This window comes from Nanorana parkeri, unplaced genomic scaffold, assembly GCF_000935625.1.
Source record: "Nanorana parkeri isolate BGI_ZX_2015 unplaced genomic scaffold, ASM93562v1 scaffold50, whole genome shotgun sequence".
Classification (NCBI taxonomy): Eukaryota; Metazoa; Chordata; class Amphibia; order Anura; family Dicroglossidae; genus Nanorana; species Nanorana parkeri.
In genome coordinates this window covers 482,034-499,707 of record NW_017306318.1, presented here as the reverse complement: position 1 = coordinate 499,707, position 17,674 = coordinate 482,034, and positions in this window count along the sequence as shown.

Below are 17,674 nucleotides of genomic sequence, written 5' to 3'. Positions count from 1 at the left end.
GGGGGGGGGCTAAAGTGGCCGCGAATGGCGCCGCCAAATACTCGCAAAACAGAAAAAATGGTCACCAGCACTCCAGATTTTCTTCAAAACGAAATCCTTTTATTCATTCGGTCCCTTCATCAGGCAACCAACAGTGATTTTTTTTTCTGTTTTGCAGAGCTGTGGGAAGGCGCAGGTACTGTGTGCCCTCAAGCGCTAAATTCTACAGCTCCGAGTTTTGATAGTTACATCCAGGATGTGTGCAGACCTATATCTATCATGTCTGCGTCCAAGGCCATACACGGTCTGTGTGCGCCTGTCAAACCTCAGATCCGTGGGAAGCTCCTGCGTCTCCATAGAGTTACATGAGCTGCCTGCACGCTTCTTCCTGCAGCTCAGGGCGCATCAAAAATGGACCCTTTGCGCTGTATGTGGTAACGTGAATGATACCTTATACTAGAAAAATCCTTTACTTCTATGTAAATGTTTTTTATAATATACAGTATTTTTAAATCAGAACACCTTTTTTTTTTAAATTTGTAAATAACTTTGGCATGCTTTGTACCAGAAACATATTTTGAGTATCATAATAAACCGGACATTGCTTTGAAATTATCACTGATCTAAGTAGAAAAAGTGTATTTCTTATTTCTTTCTATATTTTCCCTGTTAAATACAAGGAACATTTCTTGCAGCACAGTACCACCAAAAAAAAACACCTTACTCCCCATGACATGAATTACTTTGCTATTACAGGTTATGACAAAGTTAATGCCAAATCAACAGGCTCATATCAGGTGTGACAGCTGAAGTGGTTAATCTCTGTAGTACATTCAGAAGTTTATTACCATAATTGTGTTTGTTTGAAAGGCGGCATCTCAAGTACACAAAGTGGTGTGGATTAGCAGAGTCTGGTAATCGGGGGCTTGGCACAGGGGGAAAGGGAGTTGCTTGGTAGGTTAGGGTAGTAGCAAGTCCAGTCCTTTGTGGAATGCTGGGAGGCACGTTTCTCATCAGTCATTGTGTCAGAGTGCTGAGTGAAGGGATATATAACAACAGTGGTTTAAAGCCGGGTGTAGTCCTGAAAAAAAGTGGAAGGTTCATTAAAATGTACTACTCTTTATTTTCACATTGGAGAACTTTCACCAGAGAAAACCTTACACAATTGTATCCTTCAAAAGATAGTTACTACATTTATCATTTCAATGATATTAGACTTGTGTGTTTGTGATGTCAGTGTATATATGTTTTCACATTTCACCTCTGGGCTTGTCATGTTAATGTTTTCTTTTCTTGTGACATGAGATAAATATGCATACTGTGTGGAAGAATTATTTCTGTAGAAGAATATGCTAAAGGTGATGGGTAATAATACATTCTACTAGTAGCTCAGGAATCCCGTGAGCCCTTAGCCCCCATTCACACCTTGGCGTATTGTAATATGCGCATCTGTCGCGCGGAATCGCGGTAAAAAAACCGCGCGACTCCGAAGGCTACTTGGCTGTATCCCAATGGAAAACGCCCTACAAAACGGGACCTTTTCAGGCGTGGGCCGTTTTGTAGGGCGTTAGGGACGGGCGGAAATACGGCAAGGTGGGAACGAGGGCATTGACTACAATGCAATTTATATTTTTGACCGTTTTGTAGAGCGTTCGTCGGGCGTAGGACGCGCTACAAAACGGTCAGGTGTGAACGGAGCCTTAGGATAACCAGACTACAGCTAGGCCTATTTTTATTTAGCTGTTGTTAGTAATCCGTTCACTGGAACAACTTTAAAGCCGAACTCCAGGAAAAAAAAATGTCTTAAGGATCTTAAAAGATTGGATTGTTTAAAAGAGAACTATGGGGTAAGTGTATTTCATCATAGTTCGCCTAAGGGTAACGGGAGGACATAAACTAGCGTCCTTCCGTGACCCAAAGCTCAGTATATCTCGAGCTACAGCATCCCGACATTGCTGTAGAGCTGTAGTGATCCACCCAGCTGCCTATCTAGAGGCAGAGCCAGCTGTATCCGTCCCCGTCCGTTCCGCCAGTCAGCGCTGGAGGATCGGAGCGGGGAGGGGGGGAATCCCTGCTGGGAGCCGTGACTGACAGTCACGGCTCTCTGCAGGGAGATGATCGAGAAGTTAGTGAGCGACGGTATACGTTTGCTCGCTTCCCGATCTATTGAGCCGACGTGTGATAGTTTAATTGTCACACGTCGGCTCAAGCTATGAGGATGAGTGATTTTCACTCACCTCATATTTCTCCTTTTCAAGTGCTTGTTTTCGCACCTAGACAAAAACAAGCACTTGCAGTAACCCTTGAAGTGCAGGGGTAGCCCCTCACCAGAGCTAATTGCTTGTTTTCATCTAGGTACAAAAATAAAAATGCTATACTCATCCAAAGCTCGCAACTAGCTGGCTGTTAGTGTGGTCCTTCCAGCCTCTCTCTCCCTCCTCTCTGCAGCAGTCTAAGGTCCAGTGAGTCATCATGTTCTATACACAGTGCATAGGACATGAGGATGCTAAGGGACATTGCATCGCTGGAGCGGAGAAGAAGACAGGCTGGAGGGAGAGCTCTAGCAGTCAGTCGGCTGCTAGCTTCAGGTGAGTATACCTTCTTTTTTTTTTGTACAAGTAAAAACAGTCCAGTGGAAGTGGCGCTCATGGGTTTTGTAATGTAGCAACATAAATAAATGTGTCGGGTGTACTCACTTCTTCACTGTAGCAGTGCCTTATATCTCACATTGCACATCTAAAACTAGGAAGCTGTATGCACAGGATTGCCTAGGTGAACTCACATACCAGGAGGTCTAATGCTAATTTTCAGGAAGGATTCGAGACAAAAGTTATATTTTATAAGGTACGGTTTAGGCACAGTTACGTAGAAAATTTTCACTTTGAAGTTTAGTTCTACTAAAAACCACACTGGATATAAATGCATCAATGTTACAGTGTTAGTCATAAAGATGTCTTCATACACACTGAGGGGAATTTATCCAAAGTGGAGCAGACAGAATTTGGTACAGTTGCCCATGGCAACCAACCAACTTTCCTCTTTCATTTTCAAAGCTTAAATGAACAAACCTGAAGAGAGAAGCTGATTGCTTGCCATGGGCAATGCTCCAGATTCTGTCTCCCTGTAGTCTACAGTCTTCAGTGTGGTAACTGTTGTAAAAATGTGCAATCGTGAACAGTTGTTGTACATATGGGCTTGTCACCATCTGCAAATTATTCTCACTGTGTATAGGGCACGTTCAGTGACAAAATTTTCACTAATGTTACCTGTCAGTCCCCTCTCTCTGTTCCTCCAGCGCTCATTGGAAGAACAAAAAGGGAGGGAGGGGGCGGGCACAGCTCGCTCTGGGGAGGCAGAGCCAGCTGTCAATCAGGCAGCAGGGTAGATCCCGACACATCGTCAACATAGAGTGGCAGCAGCCCACTATATGCTGACTTTGAGTCATAAGAGTACATTAGCAAATGTATTCATTGGCCCAAAAGAGGGCCAAAATAAAAAGTTTGGCTATATTTTCGTTTTGTAATCCTTCTATACTCTTATCGCAAACTAAGAAAAATGGTTTTGTCTTGACATACACTTTCAGTGATTTGCAGAGTTAAAAAGGAATATTGTATTTACACAGAGTTTAGTGGATTAGAATACCATTTTGTGGTCAGTTTATGCAGTGAAAGCGTGACTGTTCAGTATAAAGCATTTTTATTTAATTTTTTTGTCCAGTGCTTCATTCTGTTGAGCGGAAGGCTGAGCCTTTTAGACTCCCAGTCTGCAATGTTATGTCTGCAGTGGTTGTTTTAGTCGTTTCAGCTGACCCACAGAAAGACACACCGTCAGGGGAGTACAAGGAAAACAATTCACGCCTCATTTTCTTTTGAATCCACATGTGGGCTGGTTAAAGTAGTTGTCACCAGGATCAGTGGTTGGTGCTTTTTGTCTATTCAGAAGCTATTCATCTGTGACATGTTGCTGCACGATCTCCTAAATTTTGTGTATCTGTGTTGTGGTATCCCGTTGTTGAACACTATAGTGTATTTTAGGAAGTACACATTTTGAGGTATTAGTGTAACATTTACCTGATACAAGTGACTCTCCCTAGTGACCATGTGCATATCAAGGAAAGTGATACAGCAGCCATCTGAGATAAGTTGAGTAAAGGTGCCCATACACCTTCCATTATCGTACGATAATTGTATGCGATCGACTTTTCTTTTTTTTTTTGTATGGGTAGTGTACAACCGCCAGTACTGTACAATCGTACGACTTTTGTCTTTCCTGCATGTTCGGAAACTTCAGTCGATCGTACGATTTTCGCAAGTTCGGTGGCGTTTCCGTACGTCAAAAGTCGTACGATTAACACTGCTCATGCGCAAACAAAAATACGTGCGGTCGATTACCGCAATTCGTCTAGGTGTTTTTTTTTTTTTTTTTTCACACGTAAAGTTTTTTTATTGTTGTAATAAGAAATATCAAACAGTTACGCAATAGCAAGTACATAAAAATAATGTAGCTAACATAAAGTGTATTCTATATTCTAAGTGGAGGTGAGGGGGGGGAAGATCCAGGGGACCAGCTCCGGTGAGTTCGGTAAGAGAGTATCCTGATCACAGTGCATTGGCGGCAGGCCTCGACGTACATCCTTGGGAGGTAAAGGTGTGGTAAACCAAATTGGTATGCCCAAACGTTGCTAAAAAGTTGTATAGGCCTCCCTTGGAATCAGTGGGCTCTACGCTACGGGGAGTCCCAGCTATGGACTGAGCTGAGGTTTTAAAGGTGTGTCCAGTGCTTTGCACCAATATCAGGGTGTATGGTATACGAAAAAAGGAAAATCCGGCTTGGAGGCAAACTCACCAGTGAGATCTAATTCGGGGATCTTCTGGAACTGGAAGGGGGGGGGAGAATGAGGGAGGATGGGAGGTATGAAGAGCTGGAGAGGGGCAGGGAGAGGGAAGGGAGGGTCATGGAGGGTTAGTCTGAAGTGGAAGGGGAAAGTGGGGACCTTCTTACCTTCGTTCCCGCCCCGCCTCCTGTATACCCCGAAGTGGCAAGGATGTGTGTTAGAAGTTGGCAGAGGTGTAGGGGGTCATGGGAGTGGGTATTGAAAGGGTGTTAGGTCCTCAAAAGTGGGAGAGCTGTTTATGGCTGAATAAGGGAAACGTATAAGTCCGTGCCCTTGAATAGATGCCAGGCTGTTCAGGTTTTCAGGTATTGAGGTGTGGTATCTCTATCATAAGCAATTAGCTCTTCCATGTTTGCCACTGTGTCTACCCGTGCTAGCCATTCTCTGATTGTCGGTGGATGTGTCGACTTCCAATGTCTGGGATCACGGTTTTGGCCGCATTCAGTAGATGTATTACCAGAGATTTCTTGGTAATGTGGTGGGAGGCGTCGAAGTGAAATAGTAGGAGAGAGATTGCCTTAAATTCTAGTGTGACACTTGTTATAATCCTTATGTGCGAGAGTATTTCTGACCAAAAGGGTGTGATCATGGGGCACGACCACCAAATGTGGAGGAGCGTGCCAACTTCCTGTGAACAGCGCCAGCAGGTATTAGGCGTGTTAGGGAAAATACGGTGTAGTAGCTCAGGGGTTTTGTACCACCTCGACCTTAACTTGTAATTGGTTTCCTGGATCTGTACATTCATTGAGCCTTTCAACAAGAGTTCATCCATCCTCTCCCAGTCTTGTGGGGTGAGATTGGTAGATAGGTCTGCTTCCCATTTCTTAGTAGATGGCGTGGGTGACAGTGTGGAAGAGCTCAACAGTAAGGAGTATGACTCCGATACTGTGTGTGTGATTCTGCCCGGAGACGTGCAGAGCTGTTCAAGGGCGGTAAGGGGGCGTGTAAAGTGTTGTTTAATTTGCCTATCATTGAGATAGTGGCGAAGTTGCATATATGTCCATAATGGTATAGATTCGGTAGGAGTATCCGAGTTTAAGTTAGGGAAAGACCGAAACTCCCCTTGGCTATCAAAGAACATTTTTGCTGTCGGGGTAGCTTCGGGGGACCAGGAATGCAAAAATGAGGGGTGGTGACCTGGAAGGAAAGCGGGATTCATACGGACCGGAGTGAGAGGACCGAGGATCGAAGAAATGTCAGCATTCTTGCACATTGTATCAAAAAGGCACAGAGAATTGCCTATCGTGGGGTGAGCTAGTACTTGGGGTGGGAGCGAGGCACGCTGAAGCCAGGGCCAGGAGCCTATTGGTGAACCTAGTTGGAGCTGTTCTATCTGGACCCATTCTTTATATGGGCCATGTTTGGCCCAGTCTATAATGCGCGTTAAATGGCAAGCCCGATAATAGTTCTGTACATGCGGAAGCCCTATACCTCCAGAGGATTTCGAGCGTGTTAGAGTTGAGAATCCGATACATGGTGACCTACCCTCCCAAAGAAAGGTACGAAAAAGGGCATTAACCGAGGAGAAGAAGGCTTTGGGAAGAGCGATGGGCACCGTACAACAATCGTGGCATGGCTGTCATTTTGAGAATTGCTGCACGGCCAAACCAGAAGTATAGCCCCCTGTTCCACTCCTTCATGTCTAGTCGTAATCGGGACAATTGAGTAGCGAAATTAAGAGAGTATAGCTTCTGCAAGTCAGTGGGAAGTTCAATGCCCAGGTAGGTAATGGAGGTGTCTGCCCAGCGAAGGGGAAAAATGTAGTTTGCAGAACTGGACCAGGTTTTCAGGAAGGGAGACATTTAATGCGGCTGATTTGGAAAGGTTGATTTTGAAGAATGAGATTGATGCGAAATCCTGGAATGCACTTAGTAGATTGGGGAGTGATATTCTCGGCTGTGTCAAGAAAAACAGCAAGTCGTCCGCAAATGCAGCCACCTTAAATTCTTTGTAAGGTGTATGAAACCCATGTATGTTGGGATCCGAGCGTATTTTCCGGAGAAAGGGCTCTAATGCCAACACAAAAAGCAGGGGCGATAAGGGGCACCCCTGCCGCGTACCGTTGAGAATGGGGAAGGCCTCCGACAGTGCGCTGTTATAATCCTTATGTGCGAGAGTATTTCTGACCAAAAGGGTGTGATCATGGGGCACGACCACCAAATGTGGAGGAGCGTGCCAACTTCCTGTGAACAGCGCCAGCAGGTATTAGGCGTGTTAGGGAAAATACGGTGTAGTAGCTCAGGGGTTTTGTACCACCTCGACCTTAACTTGTAATTGGTTTCCTGGATCTGTACATTCATTGAGCCTTTCAACAAGAGTTCATCCATCCTCTCCCAGTCTTGTGGGGTGAGATTGGTAGATAGGTCTGCTTCCCATTTCTTAGTAGATGGCGTGGGTGACAGTGTGGAAGAGCTCAACAGTAAGGAGTATGACTCCGATACTGTGTGTGTGATTCTGCCCGGAGACGTGCAGAGCTGTTCAAGGGCGGTAAGGGGGCGTGTAAAGTGTTGTTTAATTTGCCTATCATTGAGATAGTGGCGAAGTTGCATATATGTCCATAATGGTATAGATTCGGTAGGAGTATCCGAGTTTAAGTTAGGGAAAGACCGAAACTCCCCTTGGCTATCAAAGAACATTTTTGCTGTCGGGGTAGCTTCGGGGGACCAGGAATGCAAAAATGAGGGGTGGTGACCTGGAAGGAAAGCGGGATTCATACGGACCGGAGTGAGAGGACCGAGGATCGAAGAAATGTCAGCATTCTTGCACATTGTATCAAAAAGGCACAGAGAATTGCCTATCGTGGGGTGAGCTAGTACTTGGGGTGGGAGCGAGGCACGCTGAAGCCAGGGCCAGGAGCCTATTGGTGAACCTAGTTGGAGCTGTTCTATCTGGACCCATTCTTTATATGGGCCATGTTTGGCCCAGTCTATAATGCGCGTTAAATGGCAAGCCCGATAATAGTTCTGTACATGCGGAAGCCCTATACCTCCAGAGGATTTCGAGCGTGTTAGAGTTGAGAATCCGATACATGGTGACCTACCCTCCCAAAGAAAGGTACGAAAAAGGGCATTAACCGAGGAGAAGAAGGCTTTGGGAAGAGCGATGGGCACCGTACAACAATCGTGGCATGGCTGTCATTTTGAGAATTGCTGCACGGCCAAACCAGAAGTATAGCCCCCTGTTCCACTCCTTCATGTCTAGTCGTAATCGGGACAATTGAGTAGCGAAATTAAGAGAGTATAGCTTCTGCAAGTCAGTGGGAAGTTCAATGCCCAGGTAGGTAATGGAGGTGTCTGCCCAGCGAAGGGGAAAAATGTAGTTTGCAGAACTGGACCAGGTTTTCAGGAAGGGAGACATTTAATGCGGCTGATTTGGAAAGGTTGATTTTGAAGAATGAGATTGATGCGAAATCCTGGAATGCACTTAGTAGATTGGGGAGTGATATTCTCGGCTGTGTCAAGAAAAACAGCAAGTCGTCCGCAAATGCAGCCACCTTAAATTCTTTGTAAGGTGTATGAAACCCATGTATGTTGGGATCCGAGCGTATTTTCCGGAGAAAGGGCTCTAATGCCAACACAAAAAGCAGGGGCGATAAGGGGCACCCCTGCCGCGTACCGTTGAGAATGGGGAAGGCCTCCGACAGTGCGCCGTTTACCCGGATCTTCGCGGTCGGGTTATAATACAATAGGGCTATGCGGTCCAACATGCGGGGGCCCGCGCCGAGGTGAGCCAAGGCAGCAAAGAGGTAATCCCACGCAACCCTATCAAATGCTTTCTCAGCATCTGTAAATAGGAAGAAGCCTGCCTGGCCTCTGCTTTTAAGCCAGTGGTGAAGGCCTATCGCTTTCGTGGTGTTATCACGTGCTTCTCGTCCCGGTATAAAGCCTACTTGATCGCAGTCGATTATGTCGGGGAGGAGAGAAGCTAAGCGGTTGGCGAGTATTTTAGCATGTAGCTGAACATCAATGTTGAGCAAGGATATGGGGCGATAGCTTGCGCATAGGGAATCATCCTTCCCCGGCTTCGGCAGCACGACAGCATGGGCCTCCAGCAAGTGGACCAATTTCGTGTGGTTGTCTGGGGGTCAGGTCGAAAGCGGAAAAGTGAGGGATAAGATGTTCCGAGAAGGTTTTATAGTAATGGGATGTAAAGCCGTCGGGACCAGGGCTCTTCCCTGGCTTCAGTTGTGATATCGCTACCTGGATTTCTTGGGCTGTGAAGGGGGCTTCCAGGTCTGTTCTAGATGCGTCTCTTAAAGGGGGGGGGGCTATGTTCTGTCAAGAAGGAGTCTATGAGTTCTGATCTGGTGTTGTGGACGGGGGTAGAGGGGTGTTGAGCAGCAATGCCGTAAAGTGTGTGGAGTGGCGTGGGTGGTGACGTCGGGTCTGTCCATGGTGTTTAGACGTACTTGAGGGGGGTAATGATGCGCGTATTGGAGGAACAGGGGGCAGGTTAAAGCTCACTATAAATGGAAGGAGGCGGGCGGGAAGGAGGAATGAGGGGGGGGCGTAAGAGATGAAAGAGGTATGAGTGTTAATCAGTGGAGGTTGGGAATGAGATGGTGTCGGTAAGAAAAGGAAGGGGTAAAGATTAGAGGAAGGGAGATGTGAGTAAGGGAGGCAGAAACGCAAGAGGAGAAATAGGTGTAGGACAAAGGAGGGGAGGGAAAGGGAACTACAGCCCGAGAGATATGGGTGATATACCAAATCTCAACAGAAAGTAAGTCGTCGGGCTGATAGACTCAACTCACTGTATGTGAGCGGTCTTGTGGGGATGTGACTGGGGTATATAACCAAGAGAGATTCTCAAGGCACCTGGGTCTTGCAGATTTTGGCTAGGGGCAAGGGGTGAGGGGGGTAATAAGTATGGAGTAGGTAGCATTGTTTTGGGGTCTGGGGATCTTTTCCATCCATATGGGAAACATGGAGAAACAGCTACTAAGGACTATGGTGGGATAGTGTATACACGACTCTAGGAGTGGCGTTCAACCCCCGCAACAACTAGGGGGAACAGCAAAATGTGAGTCATATTATGGGCATTGTCCCGGTCCAGACATAAGCCTTGTACCAACGTTAGGTCATAGTACAAAAACATGGATTCAGGCTACAACATGAAATAAAACCTTTTAACAAGCACAATCACGTCAGCAATACTAATAAGAGGTAATATGCAGCAAAATTTATACCGGTATGTTAGCGTCTGCCTCGGGAAATGGTCCCCCCATTCCCCACCGTGGGAGCATGGATAAGAGTTGGCCAGGGGTTAGATCCAGGGAGGGGGAAGGGATGGGGTTAAGGGCAAGGGTAGGGTTCGGTGTTGCATCAAAAGGTGAAGCCAGGGAGGTGAAGGGTAGGAGGGAGGGGACCCCGGCAGGAGCACCATAATAATGCGCGAGAGAGCTAACGGCTTCAAGGTAGCGCAAATTAGGATCAATTGTGGCGACCCCCCATAACCACTCCGCGGGAAGTTGCCCGACCCTCCGATCGAGTGTTGTTCCAAAGCAGCTAGTCGTGCCCTATATCGAGAACGAGGTAAAGCTGCGTACCTTTAATGTTATGCAGTACAGCGGTTGAGCATTGTGTAGGGGGGTACTTTGATCGGGTTGGCATACCAGGATCAAAGGGAGTGCGCTTCGAGTCGCCTGAGATCATGGAGTCCGGGAGGCGCTGGGTGCCGGGAGGGAGAGCCGATGGGGATCGGGAAAGTGTGGGGAGGGAGGGATCGGAAGGCAGAGGAATCACCATTGGTTAGGGTGCATGATCTCTAGAGGTGTAATAAGGAACCCTATGCCCGAGGCGACACAAGCGGCATGTTTCATTTCAAACAATACATTTCTTCCCGCCAAATGTTTTCCCCGCGCATCCTTCGGCAACGGCTGTCCCTGTACACGTCATGTGATACGATAAATCTATTTTGTAGTAACAGTGTGAATGGGAAAGTCAAATAAAATCAACATTTGCCATCTATTTCCCCCCGGGTCGTTTAGCGACTACCGCTGCCCACAGGTCCCCCCCCCCGGACAGCTATAGTGGATATTATGGATGAAGGATCAGGGCAGCGGAGGGGAAAAGGGGGGGTACGTGAGAAAGGGGGAAGGGATAGGAGGGGAGGGTGATCCGAAGGATCGGGCTCAGCGAGTGTTATAGATAATGATGGCGAACTCTAGTATAGCCATCCGCGGCTGCCCAGTATCAATGAGATCTGCTGCGTTGACACTACCCGGCCCCGTGTGACACCGGGTGTGCTCCTTCAGAAACGTCGGGCACCCCGTGCGGTCCCAGGGCAGCGCCAACCGGCAGCACCAAACCATGCCGATGATGACAACGTTAATATATATAAAGAAATCATATACATTACAAATAGGGTATATTCATCTTGCATAGTCTGATCAGATGGGTCCGCGTCTCCACTAGCAGGCTAAATCCCCCAACAGTTACAATGGAGCGTCCGTATAACGAGGAGACTAGAGGACCATGTTTGGGTTGGGGACCACGTTGGGTGGAGGGCGATCTCTAAGGTTGAGGGGTAAGGGGGAAGCATGGAGAGGAGCGGGTGTTAGGGCAGTGGAATACTGGGGAGCACTGGACGACTGGAAATGTAGCTTACGAGATTTGAGTGCAACTGCAGCTGTTTCAAACAACAATGTAGGTAAGACACATATAGTTGCGTATTTCCTCGCCACAAAGCCCGCTCATCCTCGGCCCACCCGCCCAAAACATTGTGGGTTATCCGTAGCAGGAGTAGACTAGTTGGGGGATAAGATGAAGTGTCAGTGTGATGGTCTATGACAGACAGTGGCAACGGCAACCGTTGCCACATGTCCAAAAGTTATTGTTACATAGTGGGTGTTTTGTGGTGAGGCTGATCCGGGGGCTAGGAAGGGGGGAGGAGGGTTACGAGTTGTGGCGGACCGCCATGACTGGTAGGGAGAGCTGGTAGGGGTCGGAGGGGCTGGCCACGGTGGGGGCTAAGGGAGATAATGGAAGTCTCAGAGAGCTCGGCGTGGGAGGGAAAAGGGGCCACTGAAAGCGGAAGAACATAAATAGTACCTGTGATCCATGTTGTCAAAAATCCAGTTTTCTAAGATGTGTAACGACCTGGTGTTGATACGAGTTGTGTCCGTTATGGTTAGCAATGAGGGGGATGTTAGACAAGGGGTAATCTGGAACCCAAAGGGGCCTTATTGGTGCGATGAACGATCCATTCCTCGAGTCGGGGTGTGAAGCAGCCTTCTGTCTGGGGAGCTTGGCAAGGAGAGTGGAGGAGGCCCATCAAAAATCCGCGTACCATTCCGGAAGATCCACTTGGGGGATACGGAGTTGCTCGCAAAACTTCTGGAGATCTGCCGGGATCGCGAGGAGGAAGGTGCGGACTGAGAATGTGGCAACCAGGCCAAACGGAAAGCACCATCTGTAGGCGATGCCTCGTGATCGGAGGGATTGTGTAACAACCAGACCCCACAGGTCTTATTTTAGGTGGAGAGGATCACAGCTGCAGAAGTATGAGGAGGGGGTGCAATCCTATACCACAGTGAATTTACAGTCTTATGGTAATGAGTTAGGCAACAATTACTTAGCATGAAAAATAGATGAGGTTTTATTGTAGGGAGTAGTCCTTTTAGATTAGTGGGGTGAAGGATGACAACAATCAATGGGAGCAATCAAGTTATCCCTATGCACAGTTCTATCAATATGCAAGCATTTGGAAATCAGTCTGTGGTATGCTTACTGCTATTTTAGTTGATGGGAATGATAAGGAGAATGTTGGTGCCCTCCGGTGGATCTTTAGAGTAAATGCAGTCCGGATTGTAATAGTCCTTGCTGAAACTGGTGATGAAGGATGTAGTGGAGACCGAATTGCAGGGCTGGAGGGAAGTCGAAGCAGGATGTGCTGGTGGTTTTGGAGGGGCTCTGTCCGGCCCAATAAGAGGAAGAGGTTCGGTGCTGGGATACAGGAACTTGCCTGGCGTCTTCACACTTGCTCGAACGTCAGGCAAGTGTAACGTTCAGCCTTAACTAGGGAGTGGTGGAGGAGTCCTGGAACGGGGAACAGGTGAGTGATCGAGTACACCTGTTACAGATTGCAGCAGAGGCCTGAGGGCCCTTCTGTGTTGTAGGGTAATGTGGGAGAGATCCTGGAACAGCTTTATTTCTGCATCATGAAAGAGGATCTGCGGTTTCTCTCTTGCCCTGCGAAGGATGTCTTCCTTCAGGCGATAATCCACCAGGCAGCATATGATATCACAAGGAGGGTCGGCTTCTCTTCCTTTAGGACGCAGAGCGCGATGAAAGCGTTCCATGCTAACAGGAGATTCAGGTGGCCTATCTAGCAGGCCGTTGAAGATGAGAAGTAGTGTAGGTTCAAGTTGATCCACCTCCACGGTCTCTGGGACACCTCTTACTCTCAGGTTGTGGCGGCGGCCTCGGTTGTCCAGATCTTCCAGATGACGGTGCATCTCGAGCATGCGGGTGGTATGTGCATTAGAAGTCTGCCGAGCCCTAGTCAATGCCGCAGAATGGCGTGTGGTCACTTCTTCGATCGAGAGGATGCGACCTGTTAGGGAGTGAAGGTCAGATTTCAGCTCCGATATCGCCGCTGATAGCGTAGACTTGATATCCGAAGCTATGGAATTGAGGTCGGACATACGAGGCATCTGTCCCATCAGTGATATCAGGTCTGGATGAGGTGGTTGAAGGTCTTCCATCGACGGTCTATCAGGGCTGCTGTTTGGTGAGTATTCCTCGGGTGAGGATGTGGCTGCTTTCCGCACATGGCGATCGGGCGGTTGAGAGCGAAACAGCTTCGGGAGGCTCCTTCCAGGTTGAGAGTTCGTTTCTTTTGGATTTTTAGTTGCCGGGGTGTTTCTCCCAGTTTTCCCCATGGTGGAGGTAATATCGGGTGGGGGATGCCCAAATAAAAGCTTATAGAGAGGAGCCCAGGTGTCAGGAGAGAAGATCTAAGCGTCCATCTTGGTCTCGAGCCAGGCCCAGGTGTTTTTTTTTTTAACTACCACTGATAGAACCTTGCAAAAAACGGGGCAGGATGGTGCCGCCGTACGGCAATCGTACGACGGTTTGATTATCGGACGAAAAGTTTCGTCCGATAATCGTAAGGTGTATGGGCACCTTTTAGTGTAGACCTGTGCACAACAAATGTCCTGCCAGTTTTCAACATTTCAGCGAGCTTTTGAACACAATATTATTACTATATTTATACATTTATGTTGCTATATCAACATTTGTTTTTGCTCTGGCAAATGAGCTAAAATTGCAGGTACATTTGCTTTGCTTTGTGTATGGCCAACACTATAGAGAGTCGTTGTTTACAATCAGGTTGGACCTAAACTTACATTGAGCAGTGGTGCATAGGCTCTTTGCTGCAATTCTAGGCAGGTAGCAAGAGGTGCCTGTGCACTCCTCATTCACCATACTCTACCTTGTTGTTTGTCTCAGTAACACGTTTTGCTAGTTGGCTTGCAGCATTACACTATTGAAACTTCAACAGTTTGACAATTTTACAATCTGAAGGTACCCATCTACTTGATACAATCATCTCTTTATCTGGCAGATTTCATTCAGATTGGTTATTGATTCTGACAGCTTTGGGTAACATTATATATACCTTGGCCATTTGTTTTTGAAAGAGCTAACAATCAGCCAGGTTGGATATTTTTGCTAACCGCTATTATTTACCCCAGACAAGTCTGCCGCTATTGTTGTCAGGCCACTTCCTTCCTTCCCTTCCACAATCATGAACATGCATTCTCATCTGAGCATGCATGTTCATGATTGTGGAAGGTGGGCATGTTATCTAGGTGTGCATGTTATCAGAATGATTGCTTTTCAAAACCAAAAGAAAGGTTTCATGTTTGAATCATTCTTGCAAATCCAAATGCCATCTCGAGTCTATGGTTCACTTTAGACCGCATACACATAAAGGTAAAGAAAAGACAAAGAGGCAAAGAAACATGCTCACCTGAAGGGTAAGACTCTGCTGTGTTTTCAGTTAGCTCCAAGCGGAGAAAACAGAAAATATATTGTTTGTGACAAAAAATGGCACTAGGGTCACAGTTTGGGGAAATTAGCACAGACAAATGTCAATAATTCGTGATTTGTGTTTTCTTTTTTTTACCCATTGCAAATTGTCTCTAAGTGTTGGCTTTGAGCAATAAATATTACAAAGGTGAAGGTGTATGGATGGTACAATTTTTTTAACGTACATTGCAGTTCTTTTTTTCAAGCATGATTCGTTTGCAGATCAGGCTTCCTCTTGTTCAGCAAACTCTCTGCTACAGGTTTACAGACCCCTCTGTCTGTATTTCTGGGCAGCCAAGTGGGACACTTTGCAAAGCTCCAAGACAGATTTATTACGAAAGATACAACTGATTTTCACTCTAAACAGACTCCTATTTAGGAAGTGGATGGTGTCTGGTTTTAGGAATTTATGACTCGTATTGTAATCTTGTTATAAATCTGTCTCGCAATTTGTCTCAGTGCCCCTGTGTAGCAATGCTTTGCCATGCTACAGAATTAATACTTGTCTCCCAGTGAGTTTTATTAATCCAAAAATTATATACAAACATTGAAATCAGAATACCACGGAACTGACCTTATATAGTTGTATACAGATATCAGACCAAAACAACATAATCATACAGTATGGTATTAGCACTGTCTTAGAACTAAAACCACAGTATATGTGAGGCACTGGTTTGTGAGATCTTACCGACACATAAGAGTCTCTTCCTATACAATTCAGATGGCCCTTTGCCCTGTGAATGTTTGTTTTAGACGTATAATGCCAAAACATAAAAAAAAATATTTTTTTTTTCCAGTTCTAATGTATGATTATTCTGCATACTCCTATGCTCCTCAGCTCTATCTAGTGGCCCAAATGTAGTATTACATAGCAATACATTTGAACTAGAAATAGATTTTTATTATGAATATTCTGTGGTGGCATCATAAGTCCAAAGCGAATGTTCACAGATATTTGCAGGGCAAAATGTTTATTAGTATAGACCCTGTAGAGTAGAGCCCCGAGAGGCTCCAGGGTTTATGACTGATGTGAAGGAAATTAACTTCTTGTTTTCTCAAAATCTTAATAAGTTCTCTTGTTTGTCCAGGAGCCCAGAGGCTCCAGAGACTTGTATTAGTATTAATTGGTCAGCTATTGGGTTGAATTAGCTGGGCTGGCCAGTCTTGGACAAGTTAGCAGTTGTTTGAAATCTACGCCACTTGTACATTATTTTCCTTACAGTAGAATGCATGATCTCAAAACATTGGGATCTTTTTAAATCCTTTGTCAGACTCAATGGCATCAACAACTTTTTCTGGGGGCCTTAGGCTAGGTTCACACCTCGGCGACTGAGCTGCTGAGTGGTTTTCGCACGGTCGTCGCACCTTTTCATTGCCTAAGTGTTCACTGAAAACCGTGCGGTTGTCCATGCAGAGGGATGTTTATGGGACCCAAACCAGACGACAACCGCCCGAAAATGGCTCCTGCACCTTTTTGCAGGACAGGCAATTTTGTCCGCGTGATAAACACCAGGTCACTATCTGTAAGGAGTTTGCATGTTCTCCCTGTGCTTGCGTGGGTTTCCTCCGGGTACTCCGGTTTCCTCCCACACTCCAAAGACATGCTGGAAGGTAAATTGGCTCCTGTCTAAATCGGCCCTGTGTGTATGCATGTGATATAGGGACCTTAGATTGTAAGATCCATGAGGGTAGGGACTGATATGAATGTACACTATGTAATAGCGCTGCGTAAATTGTCTGCATTATATAAATACCTGTAATAAATAAATAAATACAATTATTAGGAGTGGGATGGAAATTCAATCATGCAACTGTTCCATGGAAATGTTAGGCAATGACACTTTCACAAGCCACCAGATGTAACTGTATGATGCGTAGATCTGACCAAGACAAATGTACCTTGCAATAAAACAACAATAAATTACAGTTGTGTAATAGTCTTTAGTCTCAAAGTGAAGATAAAGTTATACACTTCCATGTGGTACCATTTTCATTGTTCTACCGTACTTTGTCGAGAAGTTACGAGGCATCATGATCATCAGACACCTCCCTCCCTTCTAGGCAAATATACTCACCTGTGTATAAATGTTTATTGTGAAATATCTTGAATACTTTAGCCAACCAGAACCTTTATCACCTGTTTTTCTAATTCATCAAAGCAAAATATGTAAGAATTAACACATTTTTATTTCGGAGGTCGATAATTTCCCAAAATTTGTAGACCAGTGTATTTTAAGATTTGACTCCTGAGTTTAATGTCACTTTAAAGTAACACTGGTCTCTGGGTTTTTGTCCCCATTCTAACTCTGCTTTAAGGACTTACCTTATGTGATGCCTCTTGATGCGATCATCTTCTTCCTTCCACTTGTTTCCAGCAGTTCCTCCAGCCCTGGCACCGGTCTCTGATCCAGCGCAGACTTCCTTTCCCACAGAGTATGTCCGACGTGCACACTCAACGGCTGTGTGCATTGACTTCTCTTGTGTCACTCCTTCTCTCCTCGCCGGTGATATGGACTGCTCATGCGCCCACACACATCAGCGGCGCAGACAGAGGTAAATAATTGTCTATTTGAAAACTATCGTTTTTTTTTAATGTTCTTGCATATGTCTTACATACAACATATTGTAAATATATAAATTATGTAATATTAATGGGAAAATGTAACAACCATAACGTAGGTGTTATCTCAATTTGGCTACAAAATAAGAAAAAAACTTTTAGGTTTCGGCCGAAAGAGCAGTAGTCAACATATTTGCATCAATG